Source organism: Chenopodium album, chromosome 21 (assembly GCF_948465745.1).
Source record: "Chenopodium album chromosome 21, dcCheAlbu1.1, whole genome shotgun sequence".
NCBI lineage: Eukaryota > Viridiplantae > Streptophyta > Magnoliopsida > Caryophyllales > Amaranthaceae > Chenopodium > Chenopodium album.
Genome location: NC_137854.1, coordinates 30,552,754 through 30,575,608, shown reverse-complemented (window position 1 = coordinate 30,575,608; position 22,855 = coordinate 30,552,754). Strand labels below are relative to the sequence as shown.

Genomic DNA, 22,855 nt, shown 5'->3' with positions numbered 1-22,855 from the left:
AATTCACTTGCAAAATTGCAATGTAGTAAGTAATTGAACACATTAGATCAGATGTCGAACAAGGTGATTTGAAGTGCAGCAATTTAAGACATACCTTTAACTCAATTTTTAGAGTTCCGATGAAGAAGAAGCAGCACGAGGTGAATCGAAGATGCTCAAAGTCGCCTGAAAAAATGGAGTTTGTGTAGGTGTTTGAGATGTGACTGCGCCGAGAGTGTTGATAAGTTTTTTGAGTTTGAAAATGTTAAGGTTAGGGTAATGGGCTAATGGGTAAGTCAGTAAAGAATAAAAACTTGCCAAAATTTTTATAATTAAATTGCCTTTTTTTTATTAAAATTCGGGTTTCAGGTCCAGACTTGATTATTCCGGGTTTAGACCGGACCGGACCTAAAACCCGGAATCCACTTTTTCCTTGGACCGAAGACCAGTCCGGAATCAGCAGGTCCGGTACGGGCTGTTCCAGGCCTAGTTCGGTTCAGGTCCAAAATCCGGTCCGGACCGATTTTTGCACAGCCCTAGCCACGGCAGCTGCCAACCAAGTGGTCAGTCCAGAGGGAGAAAGGGAGGGCAGGTGGTCCGGGAGGTGGCTGGACAGCCACGTGCAAGAGTTGCACAGCTGCTGCCACAGCCACGCTAGGGCTGCTGCTGCCTTTGCGCGGCAGTGGCTGTTAACCGCAGCCAGTCACCGTGGCTAGCCTTGGCTGGCCACGCACGGTGGCCTGCAGCCCAAGCAAAAGCAGCTACCACGCTGCTGCCCTTGCGGCAGTGGCTGCTGTCATGGCAGCCAGCCACCGTGGCTAGCTTCGGCTAGCCAACCACGGTGACCGGTGATGGTGGTTGCGGTTTTCAAAAAAAGAAAATTCTGTTTTAAATTTTTTTTTTTTTTAAGATAATTATGAATTATTTTTGGGATAAAATCAATTTCATTTTGGATAAAATCTTTTGTTTTGGGGTAAAATCAAGGGAAATTCTTAATGGTACTCTTGAATTTTCTTTTCTTCTCAATGGTAAACACTAAAAAAACAAATTATCAATGATAATCCATGATTTGTAAAACTAATTCAGTGGTAGCATTTGTTGAACATTTTAAGAAAATATTAAACATGGTTAATGTTTTAAAAGGAGGAAAAAGAGAATTGTCTAAAATACCCCTGTTTAAAATTAAAAAACCCCCACCCACTTCTTCTCCCCTCCCCTCCCCCAACCCAACCAGCCCCTGCCTACCCAGTACCCATGATCCCGATGCCGGCGTTGGCACCAACCCCATTGATCATTCTCTCTCTCTCTTGTGCGGCGCCCATCACCACCACTATCATCGTCATTTTCACCATTAACAGTGGCCCCAGGTTTCGATGAAGATCGAACCGGGGTACGGAGGTTCAACAAATCAGGTCAGCCCTAGGGTTTTTCTCTCTCTTTGATTTGTGTTGATGGCCTAGTTTGGTTTGTAACTCAGAGTTCCATCCTCCGGAAATTGTGAGAGAAATTCGAAGAGAGAGATAGAGTGTTTTGCAAATTCGAGAGAAAAATATTTTATGAAAGGGGTAGTGGTTGGGCTGAGAAGGAGAGGGAATAGGAGAAGGAGATCTGTGGGAATCAGGGAATGAGAGGTTCGCCGGTGCCGGGAGAAAGGAGGGAGAGTGTAATACCCCGTATTTTTAAGTCGTTCAATAATTATTAAATATAGATTTTACGATATATTTTATACAAAATAATAATATGATAATTCTATACCTATATTTGATGATGATTTTAATTATACAAGTCAATTTGAAACTTGTCGTATCGAAACCAGATTTTCAACCATTAATAGTTTGTATCCAATTCAGTCGGCAAAATACAAAATTCGCTATTTATATATGAGTTCAATTTATATGTGTAGTACACTAGTACTACACAAAAATATCTACTTCTAAATATATATATATATATATAATAATAATAATAATAATAATAATAATAATAATAAAATGAAACTATGTCGGCAAGGGGGGAACTACCACCCACTTGCCTCTTTCATTAATGGTGAAAGGTGGAATAATGCCAAGAATTATCTATAAATAGCCATGCATATCAAGCTAGTTACTCCACTCCACTCCCTTCTTCAAGTTCTTCTTCATACCTTTCCTCACTAGCCTCAAATCTTTCCTCCAAAACCACTACCACCATCGCTGCCCTCATCTGTGCCTCGGCTGCCGGCCACCGCAGCCCCTCCTTTCCCTTCTCTTTCCGCGGCCTAGCCACAGTCGCAGCGTACGGTTGCTGCTGTTGCTTTTCCTTCCTTGTTTGCGTTGTTCAGTGTAAAATTCTTTCCTCCCTATTTTTTGTTTGTTATTTTGTACTACATTAAACTTATGCTTGGATATATATGAGAACTCACGTTTTTAGCATTTTCGTCATCATTTTCGTTATCTAATTACTACTATGTACATTACTGTCAAATTGTAGCTACTATATTTTATTACTATTATTATTATTATTATTGTTGTTGTTGTTGTTGTTGTTGTTGTTGTTGTTGTTGTTGTTGTTGTTGTTGTTGTTGTTGTTATTATTATGACTATTACTACCTACGTATAACAACTACTTCTACTACTACTATATACTACTCATATCAAAGCCACTACAACTATTATCATTATAACCTTGATGGATTATTAAAGACTACTTTATAAAAAGTAACTATTAAATTAAAAAGGGGTTAAATTAATCAATTGTTCATGCACAACTAGTAAAGTCGATATTTTAAGTCGTGTCTATGGGTTGAAAAATATTTGATTAGGATTATTGGATCGTTATAGGAGGAATTTCTTGTTCGGAATTAGGAGCTCCGTAATTGTGTTCAAAGATCAAGGTACGTACACGTGGCTAGATCTTTTATAAAGTGGCTTTTATATGCAACGTGATTTACATGTTAAGTGATTTCGAACCATGTTTAAATAATTGTGAAATATGTTTTAGTGAAACATGTTTTAATTGCTTAATCTCAAATGTTTAAATGTTTTATATTGTTGATTATAAACATGTATTGATATTCAAGATGTTTTAAAAGGAAGTTTTATCATCCCGAGTATGGGATATTGGAAAGTTTATTTATCAGGATTTATTCCTTGGATCTTTGGATTTTTAACTCCCACTACGCGGAGTAAGTTGAAGACTATGGGCTTTGTATGACCTAGTCTTTCCCCTTGATAGCACTATGTAAAGGAGTTACTAGCTTGGGGGGTGTGCACACTTAGGTGGTAAAATGTGATTTGGGTAAAAACCCTAGGCCAGTTGGCCCAATCAGAGTCCGCCACGTGTCACTGAAAGGGGTGCCACCTTGGACCTCTCAGGGAACGACACGTGGCAGGCAGATAAAATAACCTGGGATTGGCGGCTTTCAGGCCCAAATCCCGAGGTCAGCAAAAGCTGCGTGAATATTCCCTAGGGCACGAAACCCTAGGGAGTGCACGTTTTTCGAGAAGCCTATAAATAGGAGATGACCTCCGCATTTATGGCTACGTTTTTTTTGACACTCTTTACGAGGAATATTCAGTGATCACCAATCATTGTCAGAACTGTCACTCTCAAGAGAACAGTACACCCGAGCTCGGAATCCGAGCAGATAACCCTTTACTTTCCGCACCTTATTCTTCGGACTTAGACTAACTTAAGCTTCGGAGGCGGACCACCGACCATTCGGTGCTCCGTTGTTTTGCAGGTACAGGCATCCAAGCGAGCATCCAGTCTTAGTGTTGTAACTCTCCCAAGGGACTCAAAAAACCCCGAAACATTTGGCGCCGTCTGTGGGGAGAGTACCTCTAAGATGGTCTCTTTGGAAACTGTACCATTTTATGTTACTAACCAGCCTCCAGGAACCAATCGGCCACTGGAGACTAATCAACAACCAGAGACCAATCGGTCCTTGGATGAAGTATTGGTCCAGACGGATCACGATTCGGGTGACGATGGTGACATCGAAACCTATACTGCCAGAGATGGATCTCTCATCTCCAGGCGCATCCGCAGCAAGGAAAGGCAGGAGCGCCCTCACTATCCGAATGCTCCGGACAAACCAGCCGGCCATTCAAAAAAGCCGTCTGACTCAACCCAAGCGGAGGGGTCAGACCCAGTAACTAGAGAGGAGCTCATGAAACTTGTGAGCACTCTCCGTGGTGAAATCAAACAGCTCACCAACAAGAAGTCGGCTACATCTGCTAAGGAGCAGTCGGCCAAAAAGTCAGCCCATATGGGCAAAAGCAAATCGGTCAGGGACCGACAGCCGACTCCTCACCCCAAGGAGCCAGCCCGACCTCAGTTTGATCTCTCTAGACTCCGTTTTCCAGAAACGGGTACGAGGAAGGCTATTCGGCATGTCCAGCCGGATGGTAATAAGAAAACATTCTCAGATGCTCGACATTACATCGAGCAGAAAAGAAATGAGTTGTCAGAGTCGGCCTCAACGTCGACCTATCATGACAGCTTCCAGCATACCTCGTTGAGGTATTCACAATCAGCACATGAGACTCCAATAAGCAGCCCAAGGGTTCAGGTTGGACCTCATGTCATCCAGCAGGCTCAGTATATGGCACAACCTTTATACCAGGCGCCCGCTCAACCTTACATTCAGCCTGCCTACCTTGCAGGACAGGCGGCATGCGGCTATCAGCCCATGGATTGGCAGCTTAGACTGCAGTACCTTGGAGATCAACCCTCTGCTTTCTCTAAGGAAATAACCGACGCCGAACAGCCGGCCAAGGTTAAGAATGTGTTGGTAGGAACCTATGACGGGACCACCAACCCAGAAGACCACCTGCTAGCATACACCCACCTCATGTACTTACAGGGGTTGGACGATGCCGCATGGTGTCGCTGCTTTCCAGCCACACTGAAGGGTATAGCCCAGCAGTGGTTTGGCAACTTGCCGGCTGGTTGCATCAACAGCTTCAAGACGCTTGCGTTCTTGTTCGCCTCTAACTTCTCTATGAATAACCCTGCCAAGAAGACAAGCCTTGATCTTGGCAATGTGCAGCAGGGAGATAGAGAAGGCTTGCGCTCCTACGTCAGGCGGTTCAATCTGGTCCGAATCCAGATCCATGGACTATCTGACGAGGTTGCCTTCACAGACTTTTTCAAAGGTCTAAAGGACGGTTCTACGTTTAAGTATGAACTTGTCCGAAAGCAAATTTTCACCTTGCAGGGGGCACTGCGAGAGGCGAAAGCCTACATACAGGCGACCGAACTTTGTTCCTCTAACCGACAGTCGGACTCTAAGAGATCCGACCGTCAGAAGGAGGGTCGGCCTGCTCAGCCGGCCCCCAAGTCGGAAGAGAACAAAAAGAAGAAACAAGTATGGGTCGTTGATAACTCTGATCAGCCGGCCCAGAAGAAGAAGAAAGAGTGGAAGCCGTACGTCCCAAGGTACGAGTTCCACAAGGACTGTTGCTCCATTTTGATGGAGATAAAAGACCGGCTAACTCTAGAGAAGCCGGCACCGATGAGAGGTTCCGTTGACAATCGGAACAAAAACAAGCATTGTCACTTCCATGAAGACATCGGCCATGACACCAACGACTGTTTCAGCCTCAAAAGAGAGCTTGACCGTCTGGCCGACAAAGGACAGCTAAAGTCCTATGTGAAGTCCAAAGTGACTTCAAAGGCGAATCCGGGGCAATCCAAAAAGAAGACTCCCCAGCCGACTGTTAGTACCGACACTGATGAAGATCCGGTATACACTATAGCAGGCGGCTTCGCCGGGGGTGGTCCGACCATTCGGGGCACCAAGGATCATCTGAAAAAGATGATCCATTCTGTTGAAGAAGGAGAGGCGGCAAGCATATCCGCCTTCCCTGAAGTCATCATCACCGAGAAGGACAGAGGCAAAGTCCGACGGCCGCATGATGACCCTGTTGTCATTGAATGCAAAGTGGCCAACCAACTGGTTGGTCGAATCTTGATTGACACAGGCAGTTCCTCTGACCTCATCAGCCTCAAATGCTTGTCAAACCTCAAGTACAAGCCGGACAGCATGATGGAGGTCTCTCACACCCTTGTAGGGTTTGGAGGAGGACTTGTACACCCAGTCGGACGGATAGATTTACCCATCCGGCTGGGGCAAAAAGGAAACGGTCGGCATATGACCATCCGTTTCCTCGTGGTTGAAGAGCTTACTGCCTACAACCTCATTTTTGGTCGACCCACTCTTAACGAGTGTAAGGCCGTCATCATCCCTGCCCTCATGCTTGTTAAGTACGAGAGGGATGATGGCACAGTCGGCTCCCTCAACGGGGACCAAAAGACAGCTCGGGAGTGTTATCTCTCGGATGTCAAACCCGCGGCCGCAGCATCCGTCCACGGTAAACAATCAGTCAACCTTGATGAAGACAAGGAAGACCAAGCGGCCCCACCACCTGATAAAAAGAGAAGAATTGATCAGCCGGTGGTGGTCAAGAAAGAGAAAAAATAGCAATCACTGACCGGGGAACGGTCAGATGACCTCCGTCCCCAGCCGACTGGTGAGCACATTGATATCCCTTTGGACGACACTCGTCCAGAGCGGACTGTTAAGGTGGGGACGGTTGCGTTTGCTAAGCTGGGTGACAGCCTGCACCAGCTTCTGAAAGAATTCAAAGACATCTTTGCCTTTGAAGTGGAAGAGATGCCTGGAATAAGCCCAGATCTCGCTGTTCACAAGCTCGCCGTTGATCCTAAAAAGAAGCCCATTCGGCAAAAGAAAAGAAATCACGGCGAAGAAAGAAGTCAGGCGGCAGCAGCTGAAGTTAGAAAGCTGCTGGACGCCAAGTTCATTCGGCCATGTAATTTTCCCGACTGGGTGGCTAATGTTGTATTAGTAAAAAAGCCGAATGGAACTTGGCGGATGTGTGTTGACTACACCGATCTGAACAAGGCATGTCCGAAGGACAGTTATCCATTGCCTAAAATCGACAGCCTGGTTGATTCCACAGCCGGCCATGCCTTGATGAGTTTTATGGACGCCTATTCGGGTTTCCACCAGATTCCCCTGTGGAAGAAAGATCAAGAAAAGACGGCATTCGTCACTGATCAGGGGTTATTCTGTTATACGGTGATGCCGTTTGGTTTGAAGAATGCGCCTGCTACTTTCCAACGAATGATAAACACAGTCTTCATTAATCAGATCGGAAGGAATGTAGAGGCATATATTGATGACATGATAGTCAAATCAAAACAACAAGCGGATCACCTTGCTGATCTCCGAGAAACATTCGCCACACTCAGGCGGCACAAGGTCATGCTAAATCCAAAAAAGTGTGTCTTTGGTGTTGAGTCTGGGAAGTTTCTCGGATTCCTGATTGATCAACGGGGAATAGAGGCCAACCCTGAGAAAATACAGGCGGTTATTGACATGCAGTCGCCCCGAACTGTAAAAGAGGTCCAGAAGCTTACAGGTTGTCTGGCGGCCCTGGGGAGATTCCTCAGTCGGTCAGGCGATAAGTGTCTCTATTTTTTCCAAGCAATCAGGAAGAAGACTAATTTCGAGTGGGGGGATGATGCAGAGGCGGCCTTCCAAAGGTTAAAAATCCACTTGCACTCTTTGCCGAGGCTAGTCAGCCCTTTGCCCAAAGAGACGCTCTACATGTATCTGGCCGTCTCCGATCATGCCCTCAGCGCTGTTCTCTTAGCTGAAAGAGACGGCACGCAGCTTCCAGTCTATTTCATCAGTCACGTTCTCAGGAACGCCGAGCTTCGGTACCCCATGGTTGAAAAATTTGGGCTCGCCCTCTACATGGCCATTAAGAAGTTGAAACCTTACTTCTTGGCACATTCGGTAGTGGTCTACACTGACCAGCCGATTAAAAGGCCTTTGACAACTTTGGAGTCTTCTGGACGAATGTTCAAATGGGCGATTGAGATGCAGGGACTGGAAATCACTTACGAACCTAGGAAAGCAATAAAGGGGCAAGCATTCGCCGACTTTATTGTGGAAATGACAAGGCCGGTTGTTCCGGATGATACTAGTCAGGTTTGGAAGGTGTATGTAGATGGAAGCTCTACTACGAACGGCTGTGGTGCAGGGATTATCTGTCAGTCTCCTGAGGGGGACAAATTTGAATATGCACTACGGTTCAAGTTCCAGGTCTCTAACAACGAGGCCGAATATGAAGCCCTGCTTGCTGGCATTCGGTACTGCAAGGCAGCAGGGGCAAAGAAAATTGACGCCTGCTCAGACTCACAATTGGTCGTACTCCAAGTTAATGGAACGTACGAGGCCACTCATCCGGCCATGATAAAATATCTGCAGGCGGTCAAGGCTGAAATTGGGACACTTGAAGAATTTTCACTAAGTCAAGTGCCCAGATCCTCCAACAACCAGGCGGATGCTTTGTCCAAGCTGGCGTCATCCGCCTCATGCGAAACGCCTCGGTCAGTCTTCTGGGAAGTTATGGACAAGAGAAGTATCTCTGAAGAAGAGCCTATTGGAGTTTTAGACCGAAGCTCAACTTGGATGGACAACATCCGGACTTACCTTACCGACGGCACGCTCCCTGACTCACCACAAGAAGCGGCTGTTCTGAAAAAACGAGCAGCTAACTTTGAGCTGCGACATGGGGAACTCTTCAGGGCTGGGTTTTTAAAACCTCTATTGAAGTGTGTTACCCCAGAAAAGGGTAAGGAAGTCCTTGAGGAATTACATGCGGGATTTTGCGCCTTTCACATAGGAGGCAGATCTCTCGCTGCCAAGGCCAGGCGGCTTTATTTCTGGCCAACTCTGGAGTCGGATGCCATGGAATTAGTGAGAAAATGTGATAAATGTCAGAAATTTGGCAGACTTATTCATCGTCCGGCTACAGACCTGACGGCCATCCACAGCCCAATACCCTTTGCAAAGTGGGGCATGGATATTTTGGGGCCATATACAGCCGCACCAGGCGGCAAGCGCTATATACTGGTGGCTGTGGATTACTTTACTAAGTGGGTAGAGGCAGAGGCGGTCAAAAACATTAAGACCAAAGATGTTATCTCCTTTGTCTGGAGAAACATAATCACTCGTTTCGGGGTACCCATGTCTATGGTTTTTGACAATGGTCCTCAATTTGAAACGCCTCAACTCAAGACTTGGCTGGGAGATCAAGGAATCTCTAGTTTTTTCGCATCAGTCGGCCGGCCTCAAGCAAACGGCCAGGTCGAGGCTTTTAACAAGTTAATCTCAGACGGGATTAAGAAGAAAATTGAACGGGCTGGTGGCCTTTGGGCGGATGAACTTCCACACGTCCTTTGGTCCATCAGAACGACTGCAAAAGGGGCAACTGGAGAGACCCCATTCCTTATGGTGTATGGTGCAGAAGCTGTCTTGCCCATTGAACACTACGAGCCGACCCTTCGAATCATGTTGTATGATGAGGAGGCGAATTGGGAGGCCATGCGCCTAGCATTGGACTCACTTCCAGAGCGCAGAGGCAATGCTGCCTTGCGCCATGAGATATAACGTCTGAGAATGACTCGGGCTTACAACAAAAGAGTACACAAGCGACCCCTTAAAGTGGGAGACTTTGTACTACGGAAAATGGAAGCAGTCGGTAGGGCGAATGAGCAGGGTAAGCTCACCCCAAACTGGGAAGGCCCCTATCGAATTTATGAGGAAGTAAGGGATGGCACCTACCGCCTGGAAGAACCAGACGGCAGGCGGCTTCCTAGAACTTGGAATGTAGACAACTTGAAAAAGTACTATTTCTAAGTACGAATGAAAATGCTTCAATTTTGTCACTTCAAAAATTTTTTCTAATGAGAATATGCTTCCATATGTTTTGCTATCTTTAATTTTTTAGGACCGACTGTACCAGTTACAGACGGCCCATATGAGGACGTCTGTCCCAAAAGCAGACACCTCACAGTCTCTGTGAAGGAACCGGCTGTTACAAACAGTTGTTCCTACGAAATTTTACTAAGTTTATGCCAACATGTACTTAATCAAATACGAGGCCTAAGGCCAGATAAATAAAACGAGACCGAATGGTCACAGTCTGCTCCAACATGAGTACGACCGTCTGCTCCAACATGAGTCAGATAAACCGGCGACGCCCATTCGGGTGAATTCGTCGAGGAGAAGCATCTCCCATTTGGGTGGCACATTGCTCTACGAATCTACAAACGGCCCAACCGAATGCTAAGACGGCACTCGCAGTCGTTTGTTTTAATCGAAAGTGAAATCTAAAAGGCCAGGAATTTTTCTAACTGTTCTAGTACAGTTCAGAAATGGTCACTGTTTCACAAGTAGAGGCTAACCGAGGCATAAAGCCGGATGCGCTTGTTTTACCTCAGGGGCAAAACAGGCGGAATAATTTGTTAAAAATATGCTAAGTTACCTACTTAACGCTTAATCGAGGCTTTTAGCCGGATGACGCCTGATCCCTACCTTTGGGGCAAAGCAGGCGGACAAATTATTTTGAAGGAAACTTGGCTAAGTTCCAGACTTAGCACTTTAGTCTCAAGGAGGCCAAATGGCCGGATGCGCCTGTTTTTGCCCAAAGGGCAGAACAGGCGGAGGTCATTCCTTAGCAAAATAGCTAAGTTAAAAATATGAGTTCTTTACGGCTAATAGCCGAATGAACACTTATATTTGCCAAAGTCTGGATGGACGTCTGCCGAGTGGTTTGGGGCAATCACCATAGTGATTGATTGACCTAGAAACCACGAATACTCTTCTAAGTATCCATAATTTCCAAGTCAATCAATCTCATAAAACCGAAACCACTCGACATCCGTTCAGGGGCAAGGACATTCGCATGGTATACAGGTTATAATACTTAGCCAAAAAACATGCAAAAATTTTTTTAAACAAAATATGAAAAACTTCAGCCAAATGGCCGAATGATTTCAATTAAAATAAGCCAATCGCCACCAGACGATTGGTTGAGAATTGTTATCTGGCAAAGCCAGAGAAATTGTCAAATTACCCGGCCCCTCGGCCGGTAAAGATACAGGAAATACACGGCACACAGGCCGTAAGTACAAACATTTGGCCATTCGGCCGCAGAAAAAGACATAAAAAGCTTAAGTTATCAGGGGAGAGCATCTTCATTGGCAGCCGGACTGGGACCCTTCGGCTGCTCTTCATCATTTTTCTCCTGCTCCTCCGCCTGATTCTCCTCCTCCTCGTCCCCAGAGGACGACCCCTCAGAAGAGTCGGACCCAGAGCTCTCGGCCTCAGCATCAGCCTTGGAGGCTTCTTCCATCTCCTCAAGAAGGCGGGCGTCATAAGCCTTGCTGATCTCGTCAAACTTAGACTTCCAAACTTGGAAGTCCGAGTCTGGCTGAACAGCCGCCCAAGTATCCCGCATGATGGCCTCATTATCCCTGATCATCTGCTTGACCAGTTCAGCTCTTTCTTCCTCGGCCCGGGATTCAAACTTCTTCTGCAGCTGATGCTCCTGGTTGCTGAGTTTCTGCTCCAGGCGGCCCACCCTTCTTTGGGCCCTCTCGGCCTCATCCTTGGCATCCTGAAGGGGTTCGAGCTCGTCCTTAAGGGCCTTGACCTCCTTCTTGAGGTTGGAAATCTGCAGGCGGGCCGAGTCCAGGTCCTTCTTCACCTGCAGGTTGGCCTCCGACTGTGAATACATCATATCAAGCGGCAATAATTCATTTTGAGCAATGTCAAATTGAGCCCTATCCAAGGCGGACTCGGCCTGAGCCTTAGCAGCTTTTACCTCTTTGGTCTTCTCCTTAAGGGGACGGCTGAGTCCCTGGATGCGCAGCATGGCCTGCAGAAAGAAGCCGGATGGTCAATAACCAGACGGACAAAAAAAAAAAAAAAAAAAAAGGGAAGAAGGCCGAATGTTGGCACAAAGTTAAAATATACCTCACAGAGGTTCCCTAGAATACCATCAAGGTCTAGGGTGCCGACTCCTCTGACGGAAGTTTTGTCATCCGGATCAATCGCCCTCAGCATGGTCTTGGCCATTTGAACTACAGTCGGCCTCTGTATGGGGACTGGAACAAGAAAAAGTTAGAAAAATATGCAAAGTATAGAAGCTTGAAGAAAGGAAATAGGACGAATGGTCCTTACCATCTTCCTCGTCCGCCTCCTCTTCCCCCAGAAACCTCGCCTGACTGGAGGAGGGGGTGGTCCTTTTCCCCAAGGACCTCTTGGGGTCGGATGAAGGGGGGCGCCTTTCCCCCAAAAACCCCTTCGCACTGGAAGATGGGGGGGGCTCTTTCCCCAAAATCCTCGCCTCATTGGCAGGGGCGTCTGAGGGCCTCTTTGGCTTGTGAGCCACGTGCTTCCGGCCACCCCTGCCGGATGCACTCACATCGCCAGCCCTGGTCTTCTGGAGTTTGGGGTCGGACGGTTTGGACGGAGATTTGGAGGAGGTACCCTATTGAAAAAGAAACAAACAAAGTCAGTAACATTCGGCAAACACTGTCAATCAAAGGAAAGCTAAGTAAGGAGCTTTACCCCGGGGGTACCGGCTGGTTGCTGCTCTTCCACCTTCGTAGTGGCATCCGTCCTGTTAAGGACGTTTGATCTGTATCTGGCAGCAGATACAGCCGGCTTCCTGGAGGCCGAGAGTTTCTCCATTGCTTTGTCTGCAAAAAAGACTCAAGTGTTAGCTACATTTCAAACAAATGAAGACAAGCAAAATATTAAAGGCATATTAAAACAGACGGCCGACTACCTCTCGGCATCTCAGTACTTAGCCCACAAGCGGCCAAGAAGGTCCCTTCCTCAAACCACTTGTACAAGGGGAGATAGCTCTGAGGGGTGACTTCTTTGTCCCCCTCATCATTCGTCCTCACAGACACGGTAAACAAACCCGCGTCCATGATCTCCTCCCTTGCTCGTCTAGGAAGGCTTGACAATGCACTCCTGCCTGCTAGGAGGGGCGGATCTTTATTCCACCTGTTGTATTTGAAGTTCAGGCGGCTGTCGGCAGTTTTGACTATGTAGAACTTACTTCTCCAGTCTTTCCATTTGTTTTCCTTGCCGACAGCCATCATATACCCCTTGCAGGTGGTCAAGGTGAACCAGCCCTCGCCACCTCTAGCAGGCGCCCTGCTGAGGTAATGCATATGGGCGAAGGCTTCAAAACTCGCCTCCACCTGCAGCATCTCACAGGCGGCAACGTACCCCAGAATGTTTATCCAGGAGTTGGGTACGAGTTGCCAGATACCCAGCTGGTATCCATCCAAAATTCTCTCCACAGCCGGATGGAGAGGGAAGCGCAAGCCAGCCTGAAAGGCCGCCTCATAACAACCGAATGCTCGGTCTTGGTAGCTGGCCATGCTCGGCCAAGTAATAGTGTCGTCCTTATTTGGGAAGCACAAAGTGAAGCCATGGCCGAGCACAACCTTGCCCCTAAAACTCGCAAGGTTGTTTGCCATGGAGTTCCGCCTGCCCTGCGGAACATGGTGATAGTAGGGGGCTTTCTCCGAACGCCTAGAAGCGCTCGGCTCGGCCCAAGAATCCCCTTTCTCAACTGCCAAGGACTCCCTGGCAGTATCTATTCTTGCTCTTGCCTCCCCAGAAGAAATGGAGGCATTATCTGAAGAAGATGACGAGGCCGACTCGCCATCAGAACTGTCATCAGAGCTAAGGGACTGCCGGCTGGTGCCTGCAGGGTCCTCCCCTAGACTCTCTTCCGGCGCCTGTCCAGAAGGCCCGGCTGCATAAGTTTCATCCGCCTCCTCCAGTATCCTATCACTAGGAGTTCCACTGGAAGTGGACGAATGGTAGTAGGTGGGGGTAGGAGGAAGATAAGAAGGGCTATCAGGGTGTTCCGACACCTCACTTCGAGGCACCCTCATTGAGCCGTCTGAATAAATAACAGAACCATCCGACGGGAAAAAAGATCCATCGGAGTTTGGTTTTCTTGCTGTTCTTTTTGTTTTGGCCATCGTGTCCTGCACAGATGCGAAACCAGTCGGATTCGGAGAAGTTCGCAAAGCACAGTCGCTGGCCAAGCAGTCGGCACTGCAAGTTCTAGATTCAGCCGTCCCCGGTGACCGGCTGATCACTATCCTATACTGTGCCGCTTGCGATTGGGAAACCATTTTTTCGAAAACAAAGAAAAAATGAAAAGTAAGAGAAGAAACAGGCGTTACCTTAAGAAAGAAGGAAGGAAGACGCTTGGTTGGCTGGGAACGGTCGGACAGCAGGCCGAGTGTCGGATGCTTGAATGCTAAGAAACACTTAGGGAATTTTTGAGATTCTTTAAAAGTCAAACGTCCAAGATTCTCCAAAGATTCGCAAAGGTGTAAAAAATCCGGAGGTGAAAACTTTCTATTTATAGAAGGGTTAAAACCCTAGGGTTTTCCCTCCACAGTAATTTTTCAAAATCCGACCACTCGGATTGCGACACCTGTCACAGGTAACACGTGGCAAGCGCGTGTCACCTGTGAGGGGCAAATGATTTGGGTAAAAATCCTAGGCCAGTTGGCCCAATCAGAGTCCGCCACGTGTCACTGAAAGGGGCGCCACCTTGGACCTCTCAGGGAACGACACGTGGCAGGCAGATAAAATAACCTGGGATTGGCGGCTTTCAGGCCCAAATCCCGAGGTCAGCAAAAGCTGCGTGAATATTCCCTAGGGCACGAAACCCTAGGGAGTGCACGTTTTTCGAGAAGCCTATAAATAGGAGATGACCTCCGCATTTATGGCTACGTTTTTTTTGACACTCTTTACGAGGAATATTCAGTGATCACCAATCATTGTCAGAACTGTCACTCTCAAGAGAACAGTACACCCGAGCTCGGAATCCGAGCAGATAACCCTTTACTTTCCGCACCTTATTCTTCGGACTTAGACTAACTTAAGCTTCGGAGGCGGACCACCGACCATTCGGTGCTCCGTTGTTTTGCAGGTACAGGCATCCAAGCGAGCATCCAGTCTTAGTGTTGTAACTCTCCCAAGGGACTCAAAAAACCCCGAAACAAAATGATTTACGAAAATGAGGATTGATCCATCCTATTCGGAATTATCTTTGGAAAGTTGGTTGTTTCGGAAATTGGTTCTTTTGAAAAGTTTTTACACATGAATTTCTATTCATGACTGGTTTGGATAAATTATGATTTATTAAAGTTAAATCTCTTCAAAAGCGTGTTTAATTAATTAAATTGATTTTACATGACTAGCATTTGTATGTACTTAGCATTTTGGCTAACACGTATTTGTTTTGTTTTGGCTTGGCCCTACTTATCATTTTGATGAGTAGATAGGTGATGGCGATCGGACAACGTGAACTATGTGCTGCATTGGGAATCATGGGCGGTGATCACCTAGTTTAACTTAGTTAACATAGTATTAGTGGTGTAGTAACTTTGAAAGTGTATCAAACTATTATTACTACTATTATTATCATTAATGAAAGTTAAGTACTATTTTCGCTGCAAAAACTCTGTTAAGCCTTACGTAATCACGTGGCGGTAAAACTCCCATGTTACTCCCTAAGTTGGATTATTAATATTAATATTAGAGAGTAATTTGGGGGTGTTACAAGGTGGTATCAGTTTTCGGGTCTTAAAAAGATATAAATCGGTATATAAAACTGATGGGTAAACCTAAGAAGGGCATATTGGATAGAGTTTCGCATTTGTTTTCCGGAAGTATATATTAAGTATATATTTATATAAAAACTACTTTCTAATTTAATACGAAGAAAGATTAATAATGGGGATTATTGGATTGACAATGAGCTCTGTCTAAGGCTGGATTTGGGCTCTGGGCAACGTCGACCCTAACCTCTCCTACCTGGGATCTCGTTGGTTTAATTAATCCACATTATAAATCAAGTATTCAACTTATAACCATATATAATATTTTCGAAATTAAAAGAATTTGAAACGTATTCAAAAGGTGATTTCGAACTTTATGTGAATTATGTGCATATGGACTAAGCGAACGTCCAAGTTATGTTTTAGAATATAAAGGTTCGAATCGCATTAAGATTGATAGTCTTTTGAGAATTTTTATATTCCACGATATATTAGTGAAGGTTCATGAATTATTATTCGATAATTATTCCTAAGTTGGAAATAGATTGGAAGGTGAATTTCACTCTTATGTGATGAATTATATGGTGAAGTGTTTGTTGATTTGTATGTTATAATTGTATGCAAATTATGATAAATCTTGTGATGATTTATTTTGAGATACTACATAGAGTTGCTTCTAAAAATGGCAATTTAGACTTGCTAGTTAATTTGAGGAAACGTTTAGTACTCAAGATATTTTGTGAACAGTATAGTTATCACATCGATGATTGATTCTTTGTTGATAGATGAATAATTTGTTTGTAAATTCATGTGTCTAATTACCACATTATTCAGGATCATGTCTCTAAGGCAACGAATTAAGAAAGGGAGTAAGTCCAAAGTCAGCTCTGTCATCAAAAGGCTAACCAAAATAACCGAAAACATAGCCGGTATTGTCTCAAACCAGGGAAAAGCCCATAATGACCTTGATGCTTTTGGGGAAGTTTTTAAGAGAGTAGCTGCGGCCAAACCACCCACTTACCTTGGCAAAGTAGACCCAGCCAGCTTAGAAAATTGGGTGAGAGAGTTTGATAAACTTTTTGATGCTATTAATTGTCCCGAGGAGCTAAAAGTCAATAATGTTGTTTATTACCTTAGAGAGGAAGCCGATTTGTGGTGGAGTCAAAGGAGAAATGACTTACTGAGTATTCCTAACTTTGGGTGGGCTGAATTTAAGGAAGCTTTGAGAGAGAAGTTTTACCCTTCCTACTTGAGGAAACAAAAGTGTATGGAGTTTACGAACCTTAGGATGGGGAACATGACAATTAATGAGTATTATAGCAAGTTCATTGAGTTGATGAGATTTGCACCTGAGGTAGTACCAACTGAAGCACTTAAGGCACAGAGGTTTGAGCAAGGTTTGACTTTGACCCTTCAAGGAAAATTAGGAGGAGTGACTTTGAAACCTTAGATGAGGTTTATGGGAGAGCAGCACACCTTTATGGGATCAAGGGGAGAGAGCTAGAGGGAACCTTTTCTGAGGAAAAGTGGAAGACTAGTGGGATTTTCAATGGGAGTGAGAAGAAACCTAGAGTTGAGGGGAACCCGAGTGGGAATTTTAATGGAAAAAGGGACAACAGGGGGAATTTTGAAAGAGGGAATGAGAACAGGGGAAATGGAGACAAACCCAAGAGAACCTATTTTTGCAAAAGATGTACAAAGAACCACCCAGGAAGGGATTGTGAGGGAAACCTAGTGACTTGCCGCTACTGTCAAAAGCTAGGTCACCGTGAGTATGAGTGTTACAAGAAGGTCTCTGATGAGCAGTCGGGTAAACCCCAAGATGAGAAGAACCAAACCAAACCAACTCAACCCAATGGATTCATTCCTAAGCCAACAACCAACAACAGTGGAGCCGCTCCCAAGGGTCGTGTGTTCGTGATGAACAGCCGTGAGGCTGCAACTGCTTCTGATGTGGTAATTGGCAATTTCTTTATTTGTTCTATGTCTACTAAAATCTTGTTTGATTCAGGGGCGTCTCACTCTTTTATTTCTAGAAGTATAGTAGATAGACTCAAGTTAGAGAGTCCGGTGTCTGTTTCCTTAGATATTGCTATCCCGTCAGGGGAAGTGGTGGGTTGCACTAAGATGCATCAAGGTGTACCTCTTGTCATTTCAAAAGTAGAATTTCCGTCAGACTTAATCGAGCTCGACTTACAAGATCTCGATGTTATTTTGGGGATGGACTGGTTGGGCAAGTACAAGGCCCAAATTGATTGCGAAGCCCAAAAGGTCACGTTGTGTGGCCCGGGCAAAGTTAGGGTAACCTATCGAAGGGAGGGAAAGAGATCATGGTTAAAGATTATATCTGCTTTGCAACTTAAAAAGTGTGTAGCAAAAGGATATCCACTGTATTTGTGTAGCGTCCAAAGGATAGAAGAAGGAGATAGAGATAATGGGAAAAATATTCCAGTAGTAAATGAATTTCTCGATGTCTTTCCTGAGGAGATTCCAGGGATGCCTCCGGTAAGGGATGTCGAATTTACCATAGACTTAGTGCCAGGGACTGGACCTATTTCAAAGGCTCCATACAGAATGGCCCCGGTCGAGATGAAAGAGTTGAAGACTCAGTTAGATGACTTGTTGGAGAAGGGCTATATCCGGCCTAGCTCATCACCATGGGGTGCACCAGTTTTGTTCGTGAAGAAGAAGGATGGAAGCTTGAGGTTGTGCATAGATTACCGAGAGTTGAACAATGTGACGATCAAGAATAAGTACCCGCTGCCTAGGATTGATGATTTGTTCGACCAGTTGAAAGGGGCGGGAATATTTTCGAAGATCGATTTGAGGTCAGGATATCACCAGTTGAGGATAGCAGAATCGGACATTGCAAAAAGTGCTTTTAGGACTCGTTATGGTCACTATGAATTCACTGTAATGCCATTTGGGTTAACTAATGCACCTGCGGTTTTTATGGATTTAATGCACCGAATTTTTAGGCCATACTTGGATAAGTTTGTTGTGGTGTTTATCGATGATATTTTGGTGTACTCGAGGAACCCGGAAGAACATGAGGATCATTTGAGGGTGGTATTGTCAACCTTGAGAGAGCATCAATTGTACGCCAAACTCTCAAAGTGTGAGTTTTGGTTGGAAGAGGTAGCTTTCCTAGGTCATGTGATTTCTAAGCAGGGAGTATCGATGGATCCAGCAAAGACAAAGGCTGTAAGTGAATGGCCGACCCCGAGGAGTGTGTTAGATGTTCGGAGTTTTCTTGGGCTAGCAGGTTATTATAGGAGATTTGTTAAGGATTTTTCGAAAATTGCAAGGCCTATGACGAGCTTGATGAGGAAAGAATGTAAGTACGACTGGACACCAGAGTGTGAGGAGGCTTTTCAGACTTTGAAAGAGAAGTTGACTACGGCACCTGTGTTAGCCCTGCCTGATGGAAGTTAGCGGTATAAAGTGTATAGTGACGCGTCAAAGTTCGGATTAGGTTGTGTGTTGATGCAGAATCGAAAGGTGATTGCTTATGCTTCGAGACAGTTGAAGCTCTATGAGGTAAATTACCCGACCCATGACTTGGAGTTAGCCGCAATTGTGTTTGCATTGAAGATTTGGAGACACTACTTGTACGGAGTGACACGTAGGATTTTCCCCGATCACAATAGTTTGAAATACATATTCACTCAAAAGGAGTTGAACATGAGACAACGGTGATGGTTGGAGTTGATAAAGGATTACGATTTGGAGATTCAGTATCATGAAGGGAAAGCGAATGTTGTAGCTGATGCATTAAGTAGGAAGTCAAGTCATACAGTTAATGCGATGATTTTACCAGATTAATTGTGTGTGGAATTCCAAAAGATGAATTTGGAGGTATTGGAACAAGGAGAAGTTAAGAAGATTTTGAGTGCCTTGATGAGCAAGCCGTCAATCTATGATGAGATTCGAGAAAATCAGCCTGGAGATGAAAAGTTGAGCAAGATTAAAGAAAAGATCGAAGAAGGGCAAGTATTGGACTTTTCAGTAGCCGATGATGGAAGCATAAGGTTTAAAGGGAGATGGTGTGTTCCTCAGAATCGAAGTGATCTTAAGCAAAAGTTGATGGAGGAAGCTCATAGTTCTCCTTATTCAATGCATCCCGGAGGGGACAAGTTGTATAAGGACATGAAAAAGACGTTCTGGTGGCCGAATATGAAAAGGGAAGTGGCAGAATTTGTGGCTAGATGTTTGAGTTGTCAAAAAGTCAAAATCGAGCATAAGAGACCCCAAGGAACAGTTCAATCCTTGGAGGTACCTAGTTGGAAGTGGGATTCGATCTCTATGGATTTCGTGGGAGCCTTACCCAAAACTCGAGCGGGAAATGATACAATTTGGGTCATAGTGGATCGATTAACGAAATGTGCAACGTTTATACCCATGAGGAGTATATGGTCGATGGATCAATTGGGAAGAGCGTATGTGAAATTTGTGGTGAAATACCATGGTGTATCGAAGGACATCATCTCGGATAGAGACTCAAGGTTCTTATCCAACTTCTGGCAGAGTTTACAGAAGGCTATGGGGACTAAGTTGTTGATGAGCACTGCATTCCACCCCGCAACCGATGGTCAAACAGAGAGAACAATACAGACATTAGAGGATATGTTGAGATCATGTGTTATGGAGTACCAGGGTTCGTGGGAAGATCATTTGGACTTGATAGAATTTTCCTACAACAACAGTTATCATGCAAGTATTGGGATGGCGCCATTTGAAGCTTTGTATGGACGGAAGTGTAGAAGCCCGATATGTTGGAACGATATAAGTGAGACAGTTACACTCGGGCCAGAGATGATCGAGGAGACAATGAAACAAGTAAAGATGATCCAAGAGAAAATTAAAGCCGCACAAGATCGTCAAAAGAGCTATGCGGATTTGAAAAGGAGGGATGAGGAATACGAAGTAGGTGAGAAAGTTTTATTGAAAATATCTCCGATGAAGGGAGTGATAAGGTTCGGGAAAAGAGGAAAGCTAAGCCCGAAATATATTGGACCCTATGAGATCTCCCAAAGAGTGGGAAAGGTAGCATACAAGTTGGAATTGCCTAATGAGCTAGAAAGAGTTCACAATGTGTTCCATGTGAGCCAAATTCGGAAATACATACCAGATGTTTCCCATGTTTTACAGCCTGAAATTATCGAGATGGACGAGAACTTGACTTATGAGGAAAGGCCTGTGAAGATTTTGGATAATAAAGTGAGAAGCACTAGGAACAAGGATGTTAAGATAGTCAAGGTTCTATGGTCAAACCATAAAACCGAGGAAGCCACTTGGGAAGCCGAAGCAGATTTGAGGAAAAAGTATCCAGAGTTGTTTTCTGAGGTCAGTAGTCGAGTTACGGGGGCGTAACTCCTTTTAAGGGGGGTAGAATACGATAGAGTTTCGCGCTTTTGCCCTTTTTGGTTAGTTTTGAGTCATTTTGAGTTGCTAGTTGAGTCATTTCGAGTCATTATAAGTTGTTCATGAGTCAATTTATATTAACTTGGAAAATTTAACCAACTTTTTACTCAAGTTTCGAGGTCGAAACTTCTTTTAAGGGGGATAGACTGTAATACCCCGTATTTTTAAGTCGTTTAATAATTATTAAATATAGATTTTACGATATATTTTATAGAAAATAATAATATGATAATTTTATACCCATATTTGATGATGATTTTAATTATACAAGTCAATTTGAAACTTGTCGTATCGAAACCAGATTTTCAACCATTAATAGTTTGTATCCAATTCAGTCGGCAAAATACAAAATTCGCTATTTATATACGAGTTCAATTTATATGTGTAGTACACTAGTACTACACAAAAATATCTACTTCAATATATATATATAATAATAATAATAAAAAAAAATGAAACTATGTCGGCAAGGGGGGAACTACCACCCACTTGCCTCTTTCATTAATGGTGAAAGGTGGAATAGTGCCAAGAATTATCTATAAATAGCCATGCATATCAAGCTAGTTACTCCACTCCACTCCCTTCTTCAAGTTCTTCTTCATACCTTTCCTCACTAGCCTCAAATCTTTCCTCCAAAACCACTACCACCATCGCTGCCCTCATCTGTGCCTCGGCTGCCGACCACCGCAGCCCCTCCTTTCCCTTCTCTTTCCGCGGCCTAGCCACAGTCGGAGCCGTCGCAGCGTACGGTTGCTGCTGTTGCTTTTCCTTCCTTGTTTGCGTTGTTCAGTGTAAAATTCTTTCCTCCCTATTTTTTGTTTGTTATTTTGTACTACATTAAACTTATGCTTGGATATATATGAGAACTCACGTTTTTAGCATTTTCGTCATCATTTTCGTTATCTAATTACTACTATGTACATTACTGTCAAATTGTAGCTACTATATTTTATTACTATTATTATTATTGTTGTTGTTGTTGTTGTTGTTGTTGTTGTTGTTGTTATTATGACTATTACTACCTACGTATAACAACTACTTCTACTACTACTATATACTACTCATATTAAAGCCACTACAACTATTATCATTATAACCTTGATGGATTATTAAAGACTACTTTATAAAAAGTAACTATTAAATTAAAAAGGGGTTAAATTAATCAATTGTTCATGCACAACTAGTAAAGTCGATATTTTAAGTCGTGTCTATGGGTTGAAAAATATTTGATTAGGATTATTGGATCGTTATAGGAGGAATTTCTTGTTCGGAATTAGGAGCTTCGTAATTGTGTTCAAAGATCAAGGTACGTACACGTGGCTAGATCTTTTATAAAGTGGCTTTTATATGCAACGTGATTTACATGTTAAGTGATTTCGAACCATGTTTAAATAATTGTGAAATATGTTTTAGTGAAACATGTTTTAATTGCTTAATCTCAAATGTTTAAATGTTTTATATTGTTGATTATAAACATGTATTGATATTCAAGATGTTTTAAAAGGAAGTTTTATCATCCCGAGTATGGGATATTGGAAAGTTTATTTATCAGGATTTATTCCTTGGATCTTTGGATTTTTAACTCCCACTACGCGGAGTAAGTTGAAGACTATGGGCTTTGTATGACCTAGTCTTTCCCCTTGATAGCACTATGTAAAGGAGTTACTAGCTTGGGGGGTGTGCACACTTAGGTGGTAAAATGATTTACGAAAATGAGGATTGATCCATCCTATTCGGAATTATCTTTGGAAAGTTGGTTGTTTCGGAAATTGGTTCTTTTGAAAAGTTTTTACACATGAATTTCTATTCATGACTGGTTTGGATAAATTATGATTTATTAAAGTTAAATCTCTTCAAAAGCGTGTTTAATTAATTAAATTGATTTTACATGACTAGCATTTGTATGTACTTAGCATTTTGGCTAACACGTATTTGTTTTGTTTTGGCTTGGCCCTACTTATCATTTTGATGAGTAGATAGGTGA

General features: G+C 44.1%; 1 pseudogene; it reads left to right on the top strand.

Annotated features, from left to right (window-relative positions):
* Window positions 1–3,805: 3,805 nt before the first annotated feature.
* On the top strand, window positions 3,806–19,272 carry LOC145600622 (uncharacterized; annotated as a pseudogene).
* Window positions 19,273–22,855: the final 3,583 nt, after the last annotated feature.